Source organism: Pseudopipra pipra, chromosome 3 (genome assembly GCF_036250125.1).
Source record: "Pseudopipra pipra isolate bDixPip1 chromosome 3, bDixPip1.hap1, whole genome shotgun sequence".
Lineage (NCBI taxonomy): Eukaryota > Metazoa > Chordata > Aves > Passeriformes > Pipridae > Pseudopipra > Pseudopipra pipra.
In genome coordinates, this window is record NC_087551.1 from 52196172 (window position 1) to 52218154 (window position 21983).

The 21983-nt window shown below is 37.7% G+C and overlaps 2 long non-coding RNA genes across 2 annotated transcripts in view; one reads left to right on the top strand and one right to left on the bottom strand.

The window, feature by feature from the left end:
- Positions 1 to 5589: 5589 nt before the first annotated feature.
- The window catches only part of LOC135411521 (uncharacterized), a 538599-nt gene continuing 522205 nt past the window's right edge, over positions 5590 to 21983 (bottom strand). Inside the window, exon 3 of the long non-coding RNA XR_010429183.1 lies at positions 5590 to 5618. This is a non-coding gene — a long non-coding RNA (uncharacterized LOC135411521). The remainder of the gene's footprint in view (positions 5619 to 21983) is intronic.
- Positions 15406 to 20788, top strand: LOC135411513 (uncharacterized). The gene is made up of 2 exons (XR_010429176.1): positions 15406 to 15496; positions 20513 to 20788. It is a non-coding gene; the product is annotated as an uncharacterized LOC135411513 (long non-coding RNA).

A 21983-nucleotide genomic window follows, 5' to 3' on the forward strand; every position in this document is an offset into this window, starting at 1 on the left:
TTGTTACATCATAGTGATGTGAAGAGCTGGCTCTGAGCCGTACAAGTAACCTTGCCCTCAGAACAAACTTGTTATATGTAATTTTTACACTGAGCAGATCTGAAAGAGGCTCCTACAACCACTGGGATGAGCAGACCTCAGTCGTGTAGAAATGATGTCTTGGGTCATCGTTTCCTGATCATTCGGGTGATGTCACAGGAGGATGTGAATGCTTTAGGAGGCAGGAAGGTCCACTTCCGTAATGTAAAATTAAACAGTTTTGTTTGAATTATTCTTACAAATGAGATAGCATTTTTGTAAATGAAATAACATAATTGAACAGAACAATCCAAGAATCCAAGATTATTCTTCAGACTAAGAATTTAGGGAAAGTTGTGCAAATGTCAGCAATTGCAAGAGAACTGAAGTCAAACCATTGGCAGCTAACTTGATGTTAGGAGAGGTGGAAAGACACTTTCTGTTAAAAATGCTTTGTCTGGGAATTATGTCATATTCAAATAAAAATGAAGAATTCATTTGGAATTATAAGATCAATAAAGTTTTTTCCTAGTTAACATGTCTGAGGCTTGCAGAGTTTCTTCATCCCTCAGTGCTCTCCAGCGATACTCCTTCTTAAGGTTATCTTGATTGGAAGACGGAGTCTAAAACTCTTTGTTAATCATACTGTTTACACTTCTTGCATTTTACACTCTAGTGACACATCTTTTCCTCAAATCATAATATCCAGCTGTGTATACTTGAACTACAAGATGTTATGGAATATTTTTAGGAGCTTCTGATTTCACACACAGAATAACCATTTGAGATGGGTTACACATTCAGAGTTTCTATCCTTGTTGCTAGTGCTCATTTAGTGGGACAGATATCAAGTTTAGTATCATTTCTGCTTTTGACCAACACTTGAGGAATAGTGCCCTAGTGTTCACCTTTTGTTTATGCAGACTGAGGAAAGGAAAGCAGAATTCAGTGTGAAGGATGGACCACTGACTTACTCTAAGTATCTTTATTAAAACACAAGAATCTCAGTTATAATTCTTTCCTAGTGAAGAAAAATATAAAAATTCAGTTTATTTATACAATAAATTAAACTAGTAATAAACAGAAATAGCTCCCAGCTATCTAGGTCCTAAGACAACATTCCTTTAAGTATTTCAATGGATCACAAGAGACATATTCTCATGCAACTAATGCTCTGATGACACATTATTTGGAATGCTATAAACATCTACAGAGAGCTCACAGAAAAAAAGATGTAGCTTTGAAGATATATAGAAACACAAAAGCTACAAAACTAAGCTTTTCTTGGAATATTAAGACATTTTTTCATAGTTAATATAAGGTTGTAAATACTTCCTGATGTCTCTGACAAGTTAAGTAAATTTGATAAATTTGTAAATAGATAAAACTTGAGACTACTGAGATATTCCAGTAACATGAGCAGAAAGGTCATCAGCGTGCACCAGGTAAAGTGTTTGAGAGATCACCAAAAAGTGGCAGTGCAATATGAACATTTATAGAGAATTATAAGTATGGTTAACACAGCCTCAGAATGTAATGGGCTGTACCATGGGGATATAGCTGGATTGTATCAGTACCAGTGCTTTGTAGGCTAAATTCTGTTGGAGCTTTTGAGTGTTTTCTGAATTAATGTAAGCTTTTACCCTCTGCAATACTTGGTATTAGAAGAATAAATTGTAGCATTGTAGCATTATGTATTTAATGTAAAATAACATTAGAAATTATTTCTCCTTCACATATCATTGAAAGTTACAAAGATCCTATCAAATGGGAAAAGCATCATATATAGGTAATTATGATATAATAGTTCTCGTGATATGTATTTTTTCCAGTATATATTTTAGGCATGCCAGGTAACCGGGAAATCAGCCTTATTCAGAATAGACTGGACAACCTCAACAGTCAAATGAAAGCAGAATTCACATTCAAGAGCATCAAAAAGAACTATGGTTGTGCGCCAGTGTTCAGAACAAAACTCAGTCGTGTCAATTATTTTATTTCCATACTATGTTTGAAAAGTACTTACTCAATTCTATGAAACTGTACTAGTAGCAATATATTATTGTTATCACTATGTTAACTAAATTTAACAACATATTTTTTCTAAATTTTATTTGAAGTGCTTCAATTTCTTTTCCCACTCTCCTTGTACATTGAAAGCACTTTTTTTTACAAGATTTCTTCCTGCGGTGGTTTAATCCCAGATGGCAACTAAGTACCATACAGCCACTTGCTCACTCCCCTCCACACCCCACCCCACTGGTATGAGTAGGAGAACTGTAAAAAGATGAAACACGTGAGTTGAGACGAGAAGAGTTTAATAATTGAAATAAAATGAGATGAAATAGTAATAATGACTAATAAAAGAAGAGAGAAAAGAATAAAACCCAAGAGAAATAAGTGATGCACAACAGAATTGCTCACCATCTGCTGATTGATGTCTAGCCTGTCACTAAGTAGTGATTGGCTCCTCCCAGTCAATAACCCACAGTTCACCTGCTGAACATGTTACTCTATGGTATGGAATATCCTTTTGGAAAGTCTGAATCAGCTGTCCTGGCCATGATCCCTCCTGGCTTTTTGTGCACCTCCTCACTGGCAGAGCATAGGAAACTAAAAAACGTCCTTGACTTAAGGTATGTACTGCTCAGGAACATCCAAAACATCACTGTGTTATTAACCTTATTATCATACTGAATCTAAACACACCATACTGTATCAGCTACAAGGAGGAAAAAATAACTTTATGCCAGTAAAAACCAGGACAGCGTCCACCTATTTTTCTACACCATTTAAGTCATGCCCAGGTCCCACAGTTTCTAATACATCCCAGTTTACCACCATTGCCTTTCCTGTCTTCTGATATATATGCACAGTTATCACTTCCTTAGTCTATGGGCCATCCCTATAAAATGTCCATTGAGTTTTTAATCCATCATTTTGGACACCATTGTTCTTAAAAGTTTTTCAGAGCAGGAAAAATGGTGTGTGGTGTTGGATTGTTGCATGCTGAAGCCCGTTCTGATTCCACCACCTCTGAGGTTGTGCGGTTCCATCAAAGTTAATTTTTCATTAATCTGAGTGACTTTTACTGTACTCTTGATAGTGCTATTGAAAGGGTTCAGATCCCCGTATTCAAAGTGGAGAAAGGCACCATGAGGGCTCCAAGTGCAATGACGGGCATACAGCCACCATATAAGTGATGATATACAGTGTTACATAAAAATTAATGTAATACATTTTCATTTGTTGGCTATTCTTACACAAAATCAAATCCCTTTGAGGCACACATCGAAGTTAACCATCCTCTTGTATTACCCACCAAGTACACCCAGGTTCCTAAGCAAAAGCAATCCCATGGATGAGGTTGCCTTTTCCTGAGGCAGGAATAACCCAGAGTTTTTTCCCTGGTGTATTTTTAATGTGCACTACAGAAACTTTACTCCCTTCTACAGTACATGAATGTTTTGATTGAGGAGGGCCAGTCTGACTGGCAGATCCTCTGGTGTTCACTAACCAGGTGGCTTTTGCTAACTTGGTATCCACATGTTTGAAGGTCCCACCACCTGTTGCTCTCAGTGTAGTCTTTAACAGTCCATTTGGATAATTCAATCTTTTCAGAGGCTGGTGCATGACAGAGGAAGTGATATTACTCTTCAGTGCCATGCTCTTTGGCCCAGGTATCTATAAGGTTGTTTTGGAAATGAGTCCTGTCGTATAATTCAATTATTTCTAGGTTGCCATGTTGCTGCAAGACTTGCTTTTCAAGGCCCGTATTAATGTTCTGCGCAGTGGCATGAGACACGGGATATGTTTTCAGCCATCCGGTGGTTGCTTCCACCATTGTAAGCACATAGTACTTACCTTGGCAGGTTTGTGGGACTGTAATAGAGTCAATCTGCCTACATTTATATTTCAGTCATTTTCCTCCACACCATATAAGCTTCAACTGCTTGGCTTGCTTAATTGCAGTGCAAGTTTCACATTTACATCAAGTCCATCCCTCAGCCATGAGCGTATCTGTATGTTGCACCTCTTCCTTGATCCATCAGTAAACAAGGCATATTGCTTCTCACTTTCTACTAATTTATTATTCACTGGGGCCTCTTCAGCATGCATCACCTGCACTGAACTATCTTCTGTCTGATTTGTTCAAAGGCTTGTCATTGCTCAGGGCCCCATTTGAAATCATTCTTCTTCCGGGTCACTTGATACAGAGGGTTGGCAATCAGACTGTCATTTGGAACTTGCAGTCTCCAAAAACCCGCACTGCTTAAGAAACCCTGTGTTTCCTTTTCACTAGTTGGTGAACATACAGCTTTATTTTGTTGATCATGTCCATTTGATGATGTCCATCTTGCCACTTTATTTCTGAAAATTAGATCTTCTGTTGGCCTTTTTTTTTTTTTTTCTTTTAATGTACAAAAGAGGTTTCATATGAATTTGGACTATTTGCTTCCTCCTTTCAAAAAAGTCTTCTGAATTCCCCCCCACAATGATATCATCAATGTATTGCAAGTGTTCTGGCGCTTCACCCTGAACCAGTTCAGTCTGGATCAGTCCACGGCAGACACTAGGACTGTGTTTCTATCCCTGGGGAAGTCATCTCCAGGTGTACTTTGTGCCATCCAAGTAAAAGCAAACTTCATTCAGCACTATATCGCCAAAGGGATTGAGAAAAATGCATTAGCAGTATCAATTGTGGCACCACTGCCTTTGACTCCAGCTCATATGGAAGTTGTAGCATGTACAGCACAGCAGCACTCAGCGGTACCACAATAATCTACTGCTAGTCTCCATTCTCCATTAGAATTTTTCACTGGCCATATGGGAATATCAGGAGTGAGTGAGTCCTGCTGAGCTCTCCTTGGCTCTCCAGTCAACACATCAGCTGAGGGATAGGAACGGGGGAGTTTTGGTTAGTGCGATATTGCCGCTGGTGCACCATTGTGGCAGTGATTATTAGCTGTTATTCCTCAACCCTCAGCAATCCCACATTAGAAGGTTCCTCTGGGAGATTGGATAAGGTAGACAGCTGCTTAATCTCCTCCACCTCCAAAGCAGCTACACTGAAAGCTCATTGGTACCCTTTTGGGTCCTTGAGATACCCTTTCCTGAGATAGCCTATGGAAACAAGACCCTGCAGAGATACCTCCACAAAATAGAGAGATGAGCAATCACCAACCATACGAACAAGGGCAAGCGTCAAATTCTGCACCTGACACATGGAAATTCTGATTATTTGTATGGACTAAGGAAAAAGAGGCTGGAGAGCAGAAAGGGACCTGGGGGTCCTGGTCAATGGCAAGTTGAATATGAGTCAGCAGTGCCCTGGCAGCCAGGAGGGTCAATTGTGTCCTGGAGAGAATCGGGTAAAGCATCACCAGCCAGCTAAGGGAGGGGATTGTCCAGCTCTGCTCTGCACTGGTGTGGCCTCACCTTGAATATTGTGTGCAGTTTTGGGGACCAAAATATAAAAAAAAAACATTAAGCTCTTAGAAAGCACCCAAAGGATGGCAATAAGAATGGTGAAAGGTGTGGAGGAGTGGCTGAGGTCACTTGGTCTGTTCAGCCTGGAGAAGAGGAGACTGAGGGGAGACCTCATGGCCATCTTCAACATCCTCACAAGGGGAAGCAGAGGGACAGAAACTGATCTCTTCTCTGACGTGACCAGTGATAGAAGTCAAGAAAACAGCATAAAGCTGAGTTGGGGGGGTTTAGATTAGATATCAGGAAAAGGTTTTTCACGGAGAGGATGGTTGGGCAGTGGAACATGCTCTCCAGGGAAGTGGTCACAGCACCAAGCCTAACAGAGATGAAGAAGCATTTGGACGATGCTCTCAGGTACATGGCATGATTCATGGGGTGTCCTGTGCAGGGTCAGAAGTCGGACTCAATGATCCCCGTGGGTCCCTTCCAACTCAGCATATTCTATGATTCTATGATTCTATGACTCTATGAACGGTGCACAGAGCCTCTTGGCCAGTCATCTGGGGGTTTTTTGCCCCTTATTCCCAGCCAGACTGATTTCAGCCTTCAATACCGTCAGCTGTTGGGTTCCCCTTGTCACTCCAGAGATACAAATGGGTTCTTCCTCTATATGATTTGATGGTATTAGGGTACACTGTGCACTGCTGTCTACTAGAGCCTTAGGCTCATGTGCGTCCAATGTGACAGGCTGTCTGATCCACATAGTTTAGTAAAACTTTTTCTTCCTCTCCTCCACCTGGCTGGAAGCAGGGCCCTTCTAGTCCTGGTCACAGGATTCTCCACTTAGTTCTTGTAAAATTGGATTAAAATTCAAATATCTCTCTCCAAAATATTTCTTCTAGAAATCCAAACCAGATAACTGTCTTTCACATTTTCTCATAAATTGTTTGATAAATTTATAATGAAAATAATGTAAAAATTCCAGAGTTTTCCTGGGAGTAAATTCATATTTTTGTATGGTTCTGTGGTGAAGAACAGAGAGCAAAACTGGAAGAATTGCAAGTATTCCACAGAAACACAAATAGATCATATTTACTTTGTGAATAGGTTTGCTACCTGCAAAAGTTAATGAAATTTTTTATTTAGGAATTATATCTGAGCATAGTTGTTGAAAGTACTAGATTAGTCCATTTAAGCCTTCTTAACGTATATATTTCCCTCTACCATTTCAGTATACTAAAATCTAGCATGAAATTAAAATTAAAGCAATAGTGTAAGAATGTTAAATTTTAAAACAAGTACATAAATTTACGGTCAGTCCAGTTAGGGAAAGGAATGTTTTCCAGAAGAAATGATAAGTCCTATCTCACTAAACCCCATACAAATCCAATCCAGACACTAATACTCTTCTTGGTTACAACTTTGTTTGATGAATTTGGCCAGTTGGGCTACATCTAGGTGGAAAGAATCTACCTGCATAAATCCAATTGTGAGACTCAGGTCTTTGTTATAATAGAAATCATCAAAAAGCATTGCATTTCAAAGGAAAAGAGAGTAAATCTGAGGCCAAAAAATTGATTTATGAGGAATTACTGAGCACATTAGATATCAGGTTAGAGATGATGGGCCACTGCGCTTGTCTTCAGACGAGAGGGCACTAAGTTTTCAGGCAGATGTATTCTTTTCTTCCTAGTCCACTGTGGATAAAATTAGTTTAGTTTTGCTTTTGAAGAGATCCATGCAATTCTAGTACATCGTGTTGTCATGATTACATTGTGTCATGTCTTTCCACAGTCATAGTTTAGTCATAGACCATTCAAGTAAGACTTGGACTCAATGATCCTTGCGGACAAAATATTCTGTGAACTAGTCTCCACTGCCTTTTTTACAAAGCTATCCTGGGGTCTTTTATCTGCAATCTGTATAAAGACATTATAAATGCCTGGACAGAGTGAAAACAATAGAAATTCAAATAATATATTTCTTACAAATGGCAAGTAAATTCATTTTTTAAAGCTGAAATTAAATAAAGGAATCAGTATAAATGTCCTTTATCTTTGAGAAAAGAGTATGAGAAGTAATAGTTAAGGAAAAAGAGCAAACATAAGTGATGAGATTTTCTCTTCCACCCTTTCAACATCAATGAATATTTTATTGTATTTTGGAAGGCATAAGGGAACATTTTTTTTTTATTCTAAGGAAGGGAATTTTCAATGGGATTTATATATTTATTCTAGAAGTAGAATTTATTACAACTGCTTTATTTTCTAGTAAAATTTGTTAAAGGCTACAAAACCAGATCCTTTTTTACGTTATAAAATGAAGGTGACTATTCTGTTCAGTGTCTCACTGTTGAGATACCTGCTCTGAAAGGGACACACCTTTGCCAGTATAACCATATTTTGCTAGCATTAGTTCCACTGAAATCAAAAGAAGGCATTGGGTAGCTCTAACTGATGACTAGATGAAGAGTTGTTTAGATTCTCATGCAGGACTCATGAAGACAGCAGAATTCAGATCTTGACATTACATCCTCTAAACTGTTGTGATTTTAAAGAATGAAAAAGAGTGACAACCGTGCTGAGAGCACACCTTTTTTTTAAATTATTTAAAGCTTGTACTTTTGATCATGCCATTTATTTCCTTGAAACAACCATTTGTTCTTGCACTAAATTCAACAAGGGCTCATGAGTCACTAAGTTTGAAATTGATTTGGCTTTCTGGAGCAAGTCCCTATGTATTTCTTCATTTGCTGAAAGGACACAGGCTCACAATATTTTCAGTGCTCCTGGTAGCCCAGGGGAGAGCTCTTTAATTGGTGAGTGTATTAAAAAAATAATAATTCCCTTGTAAGAAAAATCTCCTCTACAGATGCTAAGCTTTATTCTTTTATCTGGGTTGAGCCTGTAAGCTACAGAGTACCTCTAATTCCCTATTGAAAACTGTGGGGGCTGAATGTTCTTCACCATCAACTCATTTCAGAAGAAATTTGTGTAACTTGGAACTTCAGAGGGCCGAGCCCTTGTTGAACTGGTCAGCTGAGGTTCAGAGCAGAAGGTCCTTACTAGGGGAGATGCTGTCATAGCTGACCTTCCTCTGAGGAGAATGTTGGACTCTAGACCTCCTGAGATCCCTTCCATATTGAATTTTCCTGTCGTCCTAAAACGACTCTTGGTTTTAGAGAACAACATTGGAGTTCACCATCTGCTGGGTAGAATCCAGTCTATATCTAAAATTCTGGGATGGGTGAAACAAAATGAGTTTAATAGCCTTAGCTAAATATTAGAACTCCAAGTCATATTATTCTTTTGGGTTTTGTTTTAAATTTGTCCTCAGAATATTTTTTATCTCAGGAGGGAAAAGAAGAAAGGGCACATTAATGACCTTTATGTTTTGAAAGAGGTGAGAAAAAAGTTATTAAACTGCAGTCAGGTAAAGCTCTTTGCACAGCCAGATGGAGAAATATTTGCAGAGACTTCAGGGTGGGCTTTGGACAGGAAATGGTTTGGATTCATGAAAGTGGAAAAGCATTTAGCTAAATATTTACCTTGTATGTAGCTTGAAGTGGTCAAGTGAAAACAGAAGGTCATATATGACATTTGCAGATATCTCCAGATAATACTAAATATAGGCAGGAGTTTGCCTTTGGTGAAAGGGGCCTTTACACTGACATAATGTTAGTTTCACAATTTACTTCTGACTTCCACAACATACCTAATACAAGTGCTTTTTGTTGAAAGAATATAATCATGAGACAGCTATGGAAACATTGTAATTTGTATTTTGAAATAGCACCATGACAGTTAATGAGAATTTCTGAAATTACCAGGAAATATATTAACTCTTGAACTGGTGGATGGCACTAAAATGAGCAAAAAGCAGTTTTGCTGCAGTAATAATATCAGACTTGTGGAACACTAGGGTTCCTTTCTTGTCTTTTTTTTTTTTTTTTTCCGTTAGAACTATAAGAAGATTGAAAGTGTACTCTGACAATCTGAGTTTCTAAAGGAAATGAATTTGCATTCAGTCAATAATTATGATAATTATAAAACATTTAATATGGCTAACTTCACAATCTTTGATGCATTTATCCACAAAAAAAATCGTGTAGTGAAAAACATACAGTTATGTCTCGTCACATAAGTTGAAGACTTAATTTTGAATAGCATATAGTAGAATTTTAAAATTTTGAAGTGGTTTTGTGGGATTAAAATTAAGCCAAATCCACTCAAATATTTTATGCCACTAAGTAGCTTTATAAAATGGGTCAAACACTGAATACCTATGGCAATCCATAGATAATGCTGACATGCTAAAGTCAACATTTTAACTTAGCATTACAACCTAAGCTTTTACTTCCTACTGGAATTACCTTGCAGTACTGGAATTACCTTCCAGTACTGGAATTACTCTGACTGCTCAAAACTTAGAATGAATTAAATGTCTTCTCAAAGTCCTGAACAGGCTGACTAGACAAAAGTTGACTATTGCTGACTAGGAAACAGCTCAGGGCAGCCTCATGGAGGAGGATGCAAAATATCAAAAGATTTTACTTCATCACACTCTTCCTGTTCACTGTTGAGATCACTGATGAGATGGGGAAGCACCTTGTCTGTGGGGCCCACACTTGCTTCCTATAGATTCCCACGAGCTTTGAACCTTCTCACAGACTCAATCACTGCTTACATGTGTGTCTCCTGCTGCCTGCTCATCATTAGGCGTGGGATACTTCACAGTTCAGTTGATCATGCAGAGACGTCTAGAGCCACATGCCACCTAAGGCACTCACCTGGGCTGTCAGCTCCAGAGTAGGAGCTGTAGGCTACTTCAGAAATGGATCCTCTTCAAATTGAGAAATAATGCTGATGCTCTGAAGTGAAATTTTCAGCATGAACACTTCTCTGGAAGGGCCTCGTTTTCCCTGCTGACTTTAGGAGGAACATGGTTATTTCATACAGGTTCTAACAGTGGGATTCAGTTCAAAAAAACTAATTTATCTGACTTCATTTATGTGCCAAAAGGCCAGCTGGAGACCAGCTCTTCTGTCCATGTATAGACTTCCTTGCTATCATTTGAAATGTCTGTGGCACCCTATGCATCTGCACAGGACTGACAAATAAGTGCAGCAGGACCTAGGCGAGATATACACCTTTCGGAGCAGCGGACCGGGGCCAGGACTTACACATCAGAGTGCCTGTCATGCCACAAGGGTCTGGGGGATTGGCAGCTAAGCCAAGTCCATTGACTGGAAAGGGAGCAAGGACATCTAACACTCACTTAGACTCCTGCCAAATTTTTGTCACACCTTAACTTCAAACTGGATTCCAGCTCATACAAGAGTATAATATGAGAAGGTCATATGGCTGACATGACAAGAGAGGTTGGATTCAGTCGCCTAAAGAAAGGATTGGGCACCATTTTAGGCACTATGAGTTGTCTTATGTAGCTTCTATCCATCACTGATGAACCAATTCAAATGATACCAGTGCATCTCAAATCACAAGAAGATCCCTATGTTAATTGAATCCCATCTAAGATGTCATCCAAGTTCTATATCTAGAAAACATTCAATGTTTCAAAAGCAGTAGGGATAGAACCAGAATATTTTGTACCTTTTTTGCTAAAAGCAAAATGTCTTGGGAATCTGGAGAGATTTCAGCTGACTGGAAGCTGGCAAATGTCTCAATTTTCAAGAAGGGCAAGATGGACAACCCCAAAAACTACTGGCCTGTCAGTCTCACTTCAATGCCTGGTAAAATTATGGAGAAGATTATTCTGAGAGTTATTGAAAAACACCTGAAATACAACGAAGTCATTGGTCACAGCCAGCACAGCTTCATGAGAAGAAAGTCCTGCTTACCGAAACTGATTTCCGCCTATGACAAGGTAACCCACCTAGTTGATCAAGGGAAGCCAGTTGATGTAATCTTTTTGGATTTAAGTAAAGCTTTCGATACTGTCTCTCACAGGATCCTTCTGGACAAAATGTCCAGCACACAGCTGGATAAACACATCATGTGGTGGCTGAGCAATTGGCTCACGGGTCAAGCACAGAGGGTAATTGTAAATGGGGTAACATCAGACTGGTGACGTTACTAGTGGGGTTCCACAGGGCTCCATCTTAGGCCCTGTGCTCTTCAACATCTTCATAAATGACCTGGATGCAGGACTGGAAGGGATACTGAGCAAGTTTGCAGATGATACAAAACTCAGATGAGCTTTTGACTCCCTCAAAGGCAGGGAGGCCCTGCAGAGACCTCGAAAAATTAGAGAAATGAGCAATCACTAACTAGATGAACTTTATAAAGAGAAAATACTGGATTCTTCACCTGGGATAAGGCAATCCTGGGTGGATGTACAGACTGGGGAAAGAGATACTGAAAAGCAGTGCTCCAGAAAAAGGACCTGGGGGTCCTGGTCAACGGCAAGTTGAATGTGAGCCAGCAGTGCCCTGGCAGCCAGGAGGGCCAACCGTGTCCTGGGGGGCATCAGGCAAAGCATCTGCATCTGGTCAAGGGAGGGGATTGTTCTGCTCTGCTCTGCACTGGTGCGGCCTCATCTTGAGTTCTGTGTGCGGTTTTGGTCACCACAATGTAATAAAGATATAAAGCCATTAGAGAGAGTCTAAAGGAGGGCAACGAAGATGGTGAAAGGCTTTGAGTGGAAGCCGTGTGAGGAGTGGCTGAGGTCACTTGATTTGTTCAGCCTGGAGGAGATTGAGGGGAGACCTCATCGCAGTCTACAACTTCCTCACGAGGGGAAGAGGAGGGGCAGGCACTGATTTATTCTCTGTGGTGACCAGTGACAGGACCTGAGGGAATGGCCTGAAGCTGTGTCAGCAGAGGTTTAGGTTGGATATTAGAATAAGATTCTTCACTTAGAGGGTGGCTGGGTACTGGAAAAGGGTCCCCAGGGAAGTGGCCACAGCACTAAGCCTGACAGAATTCAAGAAGTGTTTGGATGATTCTCTCGGGCACGTGATGTGACTGCTGGGGATGGTCCTGTGCAGAGCTAAGGGTTGGACTCAATGATCCTTGTGGATCCCTTCCAAGTCAGCATATTCTATAGTTCTGTGAGGCTGTGAAAGCTGAGAGGAATGAGGGTGGAGAAGGAAAAGGGATGAAAAGAAGGAATGAAATCCCAAACCTTTTTTGTAATCTATGAGTATGCCTTCAAGATTTCAATGTTTATTTGCAGCAAATGTCCAAAGCTACTTAGCCAGATCTTGAAATTCCTATTGTGGGCAATCTTATTTTCCACTTCAACCTTCACAATGACTCTTAACTACTAGATAGATCTAATAGTGTCAACAGAGTGCTGTTACTACACTTGAAGTTATCAGTTGTAGAGATTTGCTGACCAGAAAGACTGCCTATACTCAAAGTTTTAGAAAAGAATAATTTTTTATTTACTTATGTAGTGATTGCTATTGATAATAATATAGCAATGTTGGTAGCAATCAAAAGACAGAGGAATAAAATAAATCCTTTTTAATATAAAAATGTTTAACAATTTATACTTTGAGATCGGTCTTTTTTATCCCTCTTCCTAATATTTCTTTGTGGATGTGCTGTATCTGCAGTAGTTCATTAATTGTCAGTAAATCTAATTATGCAATATTTACAATGTCTAATTTACCTTTACTTTCAGCTAATTGGCCAATTAGCCTGATCTGGGGAATAATCAGTTTACAGTGCTGAGCACATAAATGGAATTTTGAAAGGGAGAACAAAAGAACTGAGCAAATGGTAGCATACAGTTTTATTCCTAACCCTTCCTCTGAAGAAATGTAGTAGCACTCTCCCCACCCCTTGCCACCTTCCTTTCCATATATTACCTAGATTATGGAACACTGCTATAGGTCAAGTTAAATTTGGTAAGTATGCCAAGTTATGTCACGTTTTCATTCTTGGAACAGTCTGAAGCAATGTGGAGTTTGCCTATTGTGGTGACCAGTGACGGAACCTGAGGGAATGGCCTGAAGTTGTGTCAGGGGAGGTTTAAGTTGGGTATTAGAAAAAAGATTCTTTACCCAGAGGGTGGCTGGGCACTGAAACAGGCTCCCCAGGGCAATGACCACAGCACCAAGCCTGACAGAGTTCAAGAAGCATTTGGATGATACTCTTGGGCACATGGTGTGACTGCTGGGGATGGTCCTGTGCAGGGCCAGGAGCTGGACTTTGATGATCCAAGTAGGTCCCTTCCAAATCAGGATATTCTGTGATATTGTTTTTATACCAAAAACCAAAGGTGGAATACCTGAAAGCATCTGAATTTTCAGTGACTACAAGACGTTTAAGAGAAAGTAATTATCCAATTTATTTGATTCCACACTATACATATTCAGAGTTCCTACAAAGAAGTGCTATTAGACAAGCTCCTATTAAGACCATCAGCAAGAACTCAATTTTCTGCATTTTGAAAAATTTAGCTCTGTTTAAATCCAGGACAACTGAGTACTTTTCCTCTCTCTGTGTGATGCAGTTTTCCTCTCCCACACTCCTTGCAGAAAGAGAAACTGCAATTTGTTTGGGAAAATACTCTTGCAGGTTGCTGAAAGAGCTTCTCACTCTCTGAAAAAGTTTAATCAATGAATATTTTTATGATTGATTATACTTTTATTGACACCCCACTTCAATGACTGACTAGTTATTGTATAGATCATTATTATACTTAATAATTTAAGAAGTCAGTCATTTCACCACTGACTTTGCAAACAGTTTTTGCACAAACTGGTTTTTTTCATGATCTAGCTGCTGGTTAATAACCTTGTAGAACCGAAATTCTGTCTTAAGAGGGAAATTTTGTATTAAGGGAAATATTTTAAGAGATCCTGACATTAATGCTCTGGACACTTCAAGCCAATTTCTGGTGCTGCCTTAAGTTGATGACCAGTTTCAGGAAATAGATCAAATAAACCCCTTTTTCCTCCTCTGAAAAGGAATTCATGTAATCCAGAATTATTTTTCAATTCAGACCAGAAGCACCACCTAGCAGTGGAAGCAGTCTGTCTTCCCCTAATTGTATATATTATATGTCATCATTAGTGGCTGGATGGATAAACTGCTCTGTTTGGGCAGCTCCAGAGTTCCTACAGCCAGGCTGGCTAAAGTAAAGTAGTCTGTCCTGTTTTATGTTAGAAATCCACAGCATTTTAGAGACGGTGTTTGGACAGAGAAGTGACAGAAGTATATAGTTGCTGTTCTGTTTCAATCATATCAGTAATATGAGATAATTATACCATGAGCTGTGCATCATTAATTGTGTTATCTGCTGCAATAAAACTTGACTAAAAAATTGCCCTCAGATTACCAGTTTTGCTTCAGGTTTTCTCCTGTTTACTTAACTGCTGCCTTTTTTTTTTTTTTTTAATATTGGAATTGTTTGAAAATTCATTCTAATAAGAAACCGCTTCAACTTCAAAAGCCTGCCTCCCTAATGGCTTGAATGAATCCTTTTTAAGTAGGTGAGAGTCTTTCTAATCCTTTCAGTTGGAATTGGACTGTATCAGATGGTAGGGTATATGGTTTATTGCCCTCTCATTAATATGTTAATATTCTTTTAAAAAATGTATATGTCCAGTATTAACTCATCTGAATTCAGCACTAAAAAGTAATTTTCATACAAGTAATTTTATGTAGGATAAAGGGCATTGTTTTCGTCAGTTTATTCCTGAAGAGCGACTACTGTTCTCCTTTGAAGGACTTTTTCACTTGACAGAAATAATTGCAAGTTTTTCTTTCCATAATAATCAAAAATGAAAAAAGAAAACTGTCCTTCATCAGCCTTTTCAAAGCAAACATTATTACCACCACTTCTTTTATTTGTACATACAATCAAGTCATGACTGTAGATATCCATTGTGTCTAATCAAAATTCCCATCTTTTTGTTACAGATGATCATAATATTGCTGTTCTTTACAGAATGATATATTGTTAGTCTTTACATTTTATAAGACTGTTCTGCTAAGTGGTGACCGTCATCATACTAGGTGTTGTTCAGAAGTATATAGGATAAAAAGACACTCCTCAAACCCAGACAACACAGGTAATTTGATAAGCTAGTCAGCAAGGCTAATGGAAACACATATTGTGTGTTATAAATATTTGGTCTAAGGAAAGTAGAAAAGTCTAGCATGAAAGAACATTCCTTCTCAAACTCTCCATATTGTATATATAAACTATAACTGGACTGCTCCTGCTGTCCAAAATTTTTTGCTAAGGTAAGCCCCAAAAATATCTTTATTCTACAGCGGTCAACTTTCTGAGTAGTGAAGGGTCTGCTAGAACTTTGTATTTCTTCCACAAGAAATAAGGAATGGAAATGAACTGTAGGAAAACTCATTAAATGAATTCAAAACAAACTTCAGCTTATGGTTCTTCAAAAATAAAGGTGAGAATTCACAGCTGAAATGGGTTTGTATTCTAACCAAATTCTTCTGTTTTTCTATCTCCACATGTCATAAAATATCATTTTATGATATTGCATTTTTACATAATATGTGGAATCCTCAAAGATGAGATTAATTAAATGAAATGATTAATTAAATGAAAATTCTTTATCACCTGACTGAATTAATCTCATTCAAAGTACAGGAAAGTGTTTCAGGTTTCCTGTCTCCAGAATGGCTACACATTCATGCAAAGTTTTTTTAGCTACAGTAAGAATTAGACGACCCTGCTGTGAAGCTACTAGCAGAAAATACGTTCTACATTCTCCACTCATTTGTCAGCAGTGCAATGCATCTGAAGTATGGCCACCTTCCAAAGAAACAACAAAAATGGATTAAAGAGTCCAAATTTTATGAAATTGTACTGTGTCATTAGTACATCATTGCTGTAACAAATACTGGACAGAATGATCTTGCAATTATTAGAGCCATATTTTTAGTGAACATATGCAGATGTTCCAGTTTGAAACCTGCTAGCACAGCTTTGACTCATGGCTATAATTTCTGCTTTCCTTTACTATTCTGTGTGAGACAAGCACACAGAAATTTGACCATTCAATGCCATAAACTACAAAGTATAGTTTCCTTTATGAAAAGGTGTATCAGTTCAAATTATATTACTTGAAAAATAGCTTAGGTGTGCATATGTAAATCCTCTATGGATACATGCATTTAAATTTCAGGTTTTTTTACATCAATTAATTTTAAATAAAGAACTGAGCTAATGGACCTTCATATCTGTCATGTTTTGACTAGATTAAAAATATAGCAAAGAGCAGTATCATGTATGAAGTCATGGCATAAAGTAAAGCCTCTAGTTTGATTCTCTTAACTCTGACTAGAGATGTGGAGTTAAATTATGCGTTAGTAGTTTTTCTATATCTCTGGCACATTTTCCCACTTCTTGCATACCTAACATTAACTACATATTCTGAAGAAGTACCAGATTTTGTTTAACAGTGTTAAATGAAAACCAGGTTTTTTATTAGATTAAAAATAATGGGTCAGGTTGTTAAGACTGAGTGGAACGTGATGCCTAGCTCCTACCAGAAACAAACTGCACCCAGCAGGTACAGAGAGTAAAGAAAGAGATGTGACATGCTTTGAAGACCACAAAGCAATTTGCCACATCCTTGCACATGGTCACATTCTTTTTATGTGGTTCCAGGCTTGTGTTCATTGAGCTGGGGAGGCTGACCAGACTTTTCTCGAGGCGCTTAAGTTGTTCTGTTCTATTGTTTTCCCTTTCCCTACACCAAGTGCTAAAGTTGGTCTCCTGTCCAGAAGCCTGGTCCCTTTCTATGAGTTCCTCTGTGAGTGATGAGAATTGCTAGAAAAAAGCATTCAGAGTCTGCCTATTTCAAAGGAAAGATATGCACATTTGCTATTTCATTAGAAGTATTTGAAAAAAGAATCAATAAGAGCTGTTTGTTTTCTCCCTTACAGAGATATTTTTTCTAAGAAGATAATGATCTGTCTTACTTTAGGTATTTATCCAGAAGATCAAAGTTTGAGAAAACCACCTTTGAGTTAAAAACAAGTCACTCATTAGATAATTTGCTGTAAGCCAATTGGTTGCAGTTAAAATAAGTTTTCCATTACTTCATCACCCATTTCCAGAGCTACTTGTTAATCTAATTGACAACAGTATAATGACTACAATAATCACATTTCACTCACCACATTTCAACAGTTCAATTTTTATCTCGTGGTTCCCTTTCCTTTTTTCCCCTTGGGCTTATCTATTTTTTGACATGGGAAGATGTGCAGTCTTCTATTTTTCTTGAAGAGACAATCTTCAATATTCATTGAGGTAAAACAATATGTCATATCTTTCAATCCAGCAATATCATTCCTTGTTCTGGCTGCTCAAAATAAACTCTTTAATGATCCTGTTCTTACTGGCTCACAATATATAGTCAGTCATTTCAGAAAAGTGATGATCTTTTCACCAAGCTTTAAGTAGCTTGGCACAGACATCTTTTAGTGCATATACTCTAAAATGCCATGAAAAAAATAATCAGGTATACTCTTTACAGATGGAATTCTTGGCTATCTAAAATGTAATAAGTAATGCATTGGGAATAATTTTTAAGGGAGTTCAGCACCTTAAAGTGTCAGGCTATATGTTGGCAAATTTTTGTTATATAATGTTGTGATTAGGTAATATCATGAAAATAAAAACGGAGGTAATATTGAAAGAACCATAAGAAGATATAGGTTGTGCCTATTATAGATTAGTTAGCTCTTCTGTTTTCATTCCAGTCAATAAGCCTGACAAACAAAGAAAATGTTACTGGGCTTTTTGTAACTGTAATCAACAGGATCAATTAATAAGCTGCAAATGTAAAGATGAAATTCCTGTTAAAACTCAAATTTCTTTTCCTCAATTTCCATGAGGTTTAGGAGCAAAGTCTCCTAGTCTGATGCAGTAGCATTATATTTTTAGTTTAGCTTTCTTTTCCCATGTAAAACATCAGACTACAAGGAAAAGATAAGATCACTGCAATTTTTCAGACAAGGATGTCAATTATGTGCATTGCCTCCATCTTCCTCACTATCTGGTATTGAAAATGAGTCTGTCATAGCAGGTTTCTTTGCAGATAATAAGGGAAGTTAAAAATTAGCTGGTGCTCCTGGATTCACAGAGTCCAACCTTTGTCAAGCAGCAGTTTCCTCCATATTAATAGATTTGAAATTATTCAGGAAATTACTTGAAAATGACAGAGTCACTGAACATTATTTTAATGTCAAATGACTCAAATGATTCTGTTGGAGTCATACAGAACACAAAGGTCAATGCTGCACTGCAGCATGGCAGCTGGTCTACCTCAGGAGCTGAGGACAGTCAACTCCATCTTGAAAAAATTTATAACTGTCAAAGATAAAATGGACCACAGGAAGAAAATCTTCTCTTAAAAAGCTACAGTAATATCATGCTAGCATATTTTAAATGGCAATTCATATTCTGACCAGGTTCAAGTGTGGTAAAGCAGGGATAGATAGGTTTTCTGTCCTACAAAAAGAAAAAAAAAAAAGAAAAGAAAATAGAGGGAGAAAAAAAGGATGATTAGCCATCAAAATAAATTATTCAGTGATAATAATAATAATAATAATAATAATAATAATAACAACAAAATTTCTTGGCACAACACAGTTATATAAAATGCAGCTTTATATTTCAAATTTACTGATTCATAGTACCTTGGGCACCAGTTTGTCAACTTCAATATTAGTTTTAATTCTGCTATATGAATTGACCAGTAATTAACGCCAAAGAAGTAGGAAATGTAACAGCCTAATTTACCAACATATGGATTTCATCTTCTGAAAAACTTAATCCACTGTGACTGTTTTGCAATAAAGAATAACATAAATAGGAACTCAAAAAATGAATTCATAGATGGACCCGAGACTGTATGAATAGTATCACCCGTATTTCAAATCACTTTTCCTAAACTGGAAGAAAAATAATAAGCTTGTGTGGAATAAGAACCACATGCTTGTTGAGTTATATTTGATGAGGTAAAAATTATTTTATTTTCATTCTTACATTATTATATCTATCTTTCAAATTTTTTTACTTTACATAGATGATATCAGAGAAATCTTTTTATACAGCATATGTTTTCTGAGAAACCTGGCCATATAATTTGGGTAGTGTGCATAGCTCAGCCTCCATCATTTAAATCTAATAGCTAAATCATCAATATCTTGAAATTTTTTATCATTTCAGCAGATCACTTTAAACAGTAGAGTGGCAGCTGGATAATTGTTACAAAGATATCAGCATCAGAATGAAAATACATAGAATCCCATAGGCTTCTGTCACAGGAAGTAATTTACTTGTGGAAGTGAGCAGTCTCCCTAAACATGAGAGATAGATAGTAAATCCTGGAAATGTAGAGGAAATGGTATGATTTTTGACCACACTCAACTCATTGCTTTGTTCACAAGTGGAAGAGTTTCTTTTACTCTAATGTCTTTTACTAGCCTTGAGTTTGCCTTCAGAATAGGAAGTAAGTGAGGATGCAGTAGCCTCCTCTATGAAACATTGAAGCATTATTTGGCTTTGTCTAAAATTCTGCCTAGCTTTGGACACTCATTTTCAGTAGTCTGTAATTAAATAAAAAGTGTTTCTTGCAATGTATTATAACTGTATGATACCATGGTACATTTACATACCATTGTTTTACATATTATTTATAACGTACTCTGGTAATCAATTTGAATTCTTCATCTTCCTTTGCTCTCCTCCCAGTTGCTTTGCATGTTTAAAAATAAGCAGAGTGTGTACGTCTCAAGACAGCTGCTGAACTTAGGAAGACCAGGGCTACTACAATTGTCACATTCCAAGCAGATTCTGTATGCAGAGTGGAAGGAAAACAGAATGGGTTACTGGAATATATGAAAAATATCTATTACACACAGCACAGTATAAAAAAAATACCCTCACTTAGATTTGCAGCCTGTAAAAACTGGCATAAGATGAGGATTAGTCTGTCTTGTAGAATTTTTTTGTAGCATGATTTTGGATATTCAGTATGCTTGGTTTTTAAGCAACTGTTTTAAATATCACTTTTTTTTTTTTAAATACCAATTGCTGCTCACAGACTTGGATGATCCTAACAGGACTCAAGCAACATGCCTAAAAGCCGAAAGGATCCTTAGGGCAGGGACAACCTTACCAGTAACTCACCACTGGATACCTTGGTCAAGCTGCTTGTGATCAAGTTTACCCAGGTGGAAGACTGAGAACAAGAGAAAGGATAAGGACCTCAATTAACTTCTGTGTTGGAACTGAGCAATCAGTCTATAAAGCATAAATATTTGAATTTTTTCTATTTCTTTTGACTCGAAATAGAACTAAATGCAATCTATTTAAGTTGTTTTATTTGTGAATGGGCTTTATTGTCAGTTTGCCCTAACATGTTCTTTCTCCTTCCCCCACCACCTTTTTCAGTCAGAAGAATATGGAAGAAAACTGCATATACATAGCAATCACAGGAAAAATATTGCTGCTTCAGTTTCTTCAGAGTTGTGATGTTCCTTTAAGTCACTGAAACATTCACAAGGCAGAATTTACATGAGAAACAGGGTTTGATCTTTCAAAGTCAAGATAAAAATATACATTATATAAAAACAGCACCCTAAAATAGGTCTTGTATAAAAGACTGTAATTACTGGCCTGGGACAATATACTTGAAGATGCAATGTGGGCCAGGCTAAGACTTATTAAAAGTTAATACTGGCACTTCATGGTCAGAATTCACATGCCTATGCCACATTTCAGATGTGTAAACTTTGTGCCTTTTGTATCAATGGGAAATATCAAACAAAGCAGAAAGTAATAAACCCCCTCAAGATATGATTATCCATCTTCATACACTGTATTCTTGTATTTTAAGTAGTATTTGAGAAGGTATGATTTCTGTATTTATGCTTTAACACTGCCTATAAGGCCTAATCCAGAGTAAAGACTAATGTAAAACACTGGTAACTATGTGTTGCCATAACGAAGAAGGAGAAAAAAAAAGGCAGGGTGAAAAAAATCCTCAAGCTAAGCATTTTTACTTTTTAAGGCAAAAAAAGACCCAATTAAGTAAGCAGTCTGCTCCAAAAAACTAAACATTCATTACATTTTACCAAGGCTACATCAGATCAAGATTTTCCTCTGGTTATTCTCAGAAAACACACCATCCCTCCTGTTCACTGTTCATGTTCTCACAAAATGACAGATTCCTCTCCCAACACTGCATGTCTAGCAAAGCACACTGATACTGCTTGTATAGAAACAAATCCTAGTACCCCAGGGACTCTGGAAGAGATCTGAACAGAGCTCCTTCAATAGGAGATTGCATTGAGGATCTGAGACCTACTGATTTTCCTTCCCTAGGAGAACTTCCTCTCTTTCTCAGTTATAATATATGCTCATTTATGTCTAGTATTTTCCCCTTTACATGGTCCTTATTTTTAAATTCTTTCTACTGAGGCCTTCCACTAACATTAAGAAGTCAAATAAAGTCCAATTCATGTATAAAAGTCTGTAACACAAATCTGTCCTAGAGGTTTCTTACACTGAAG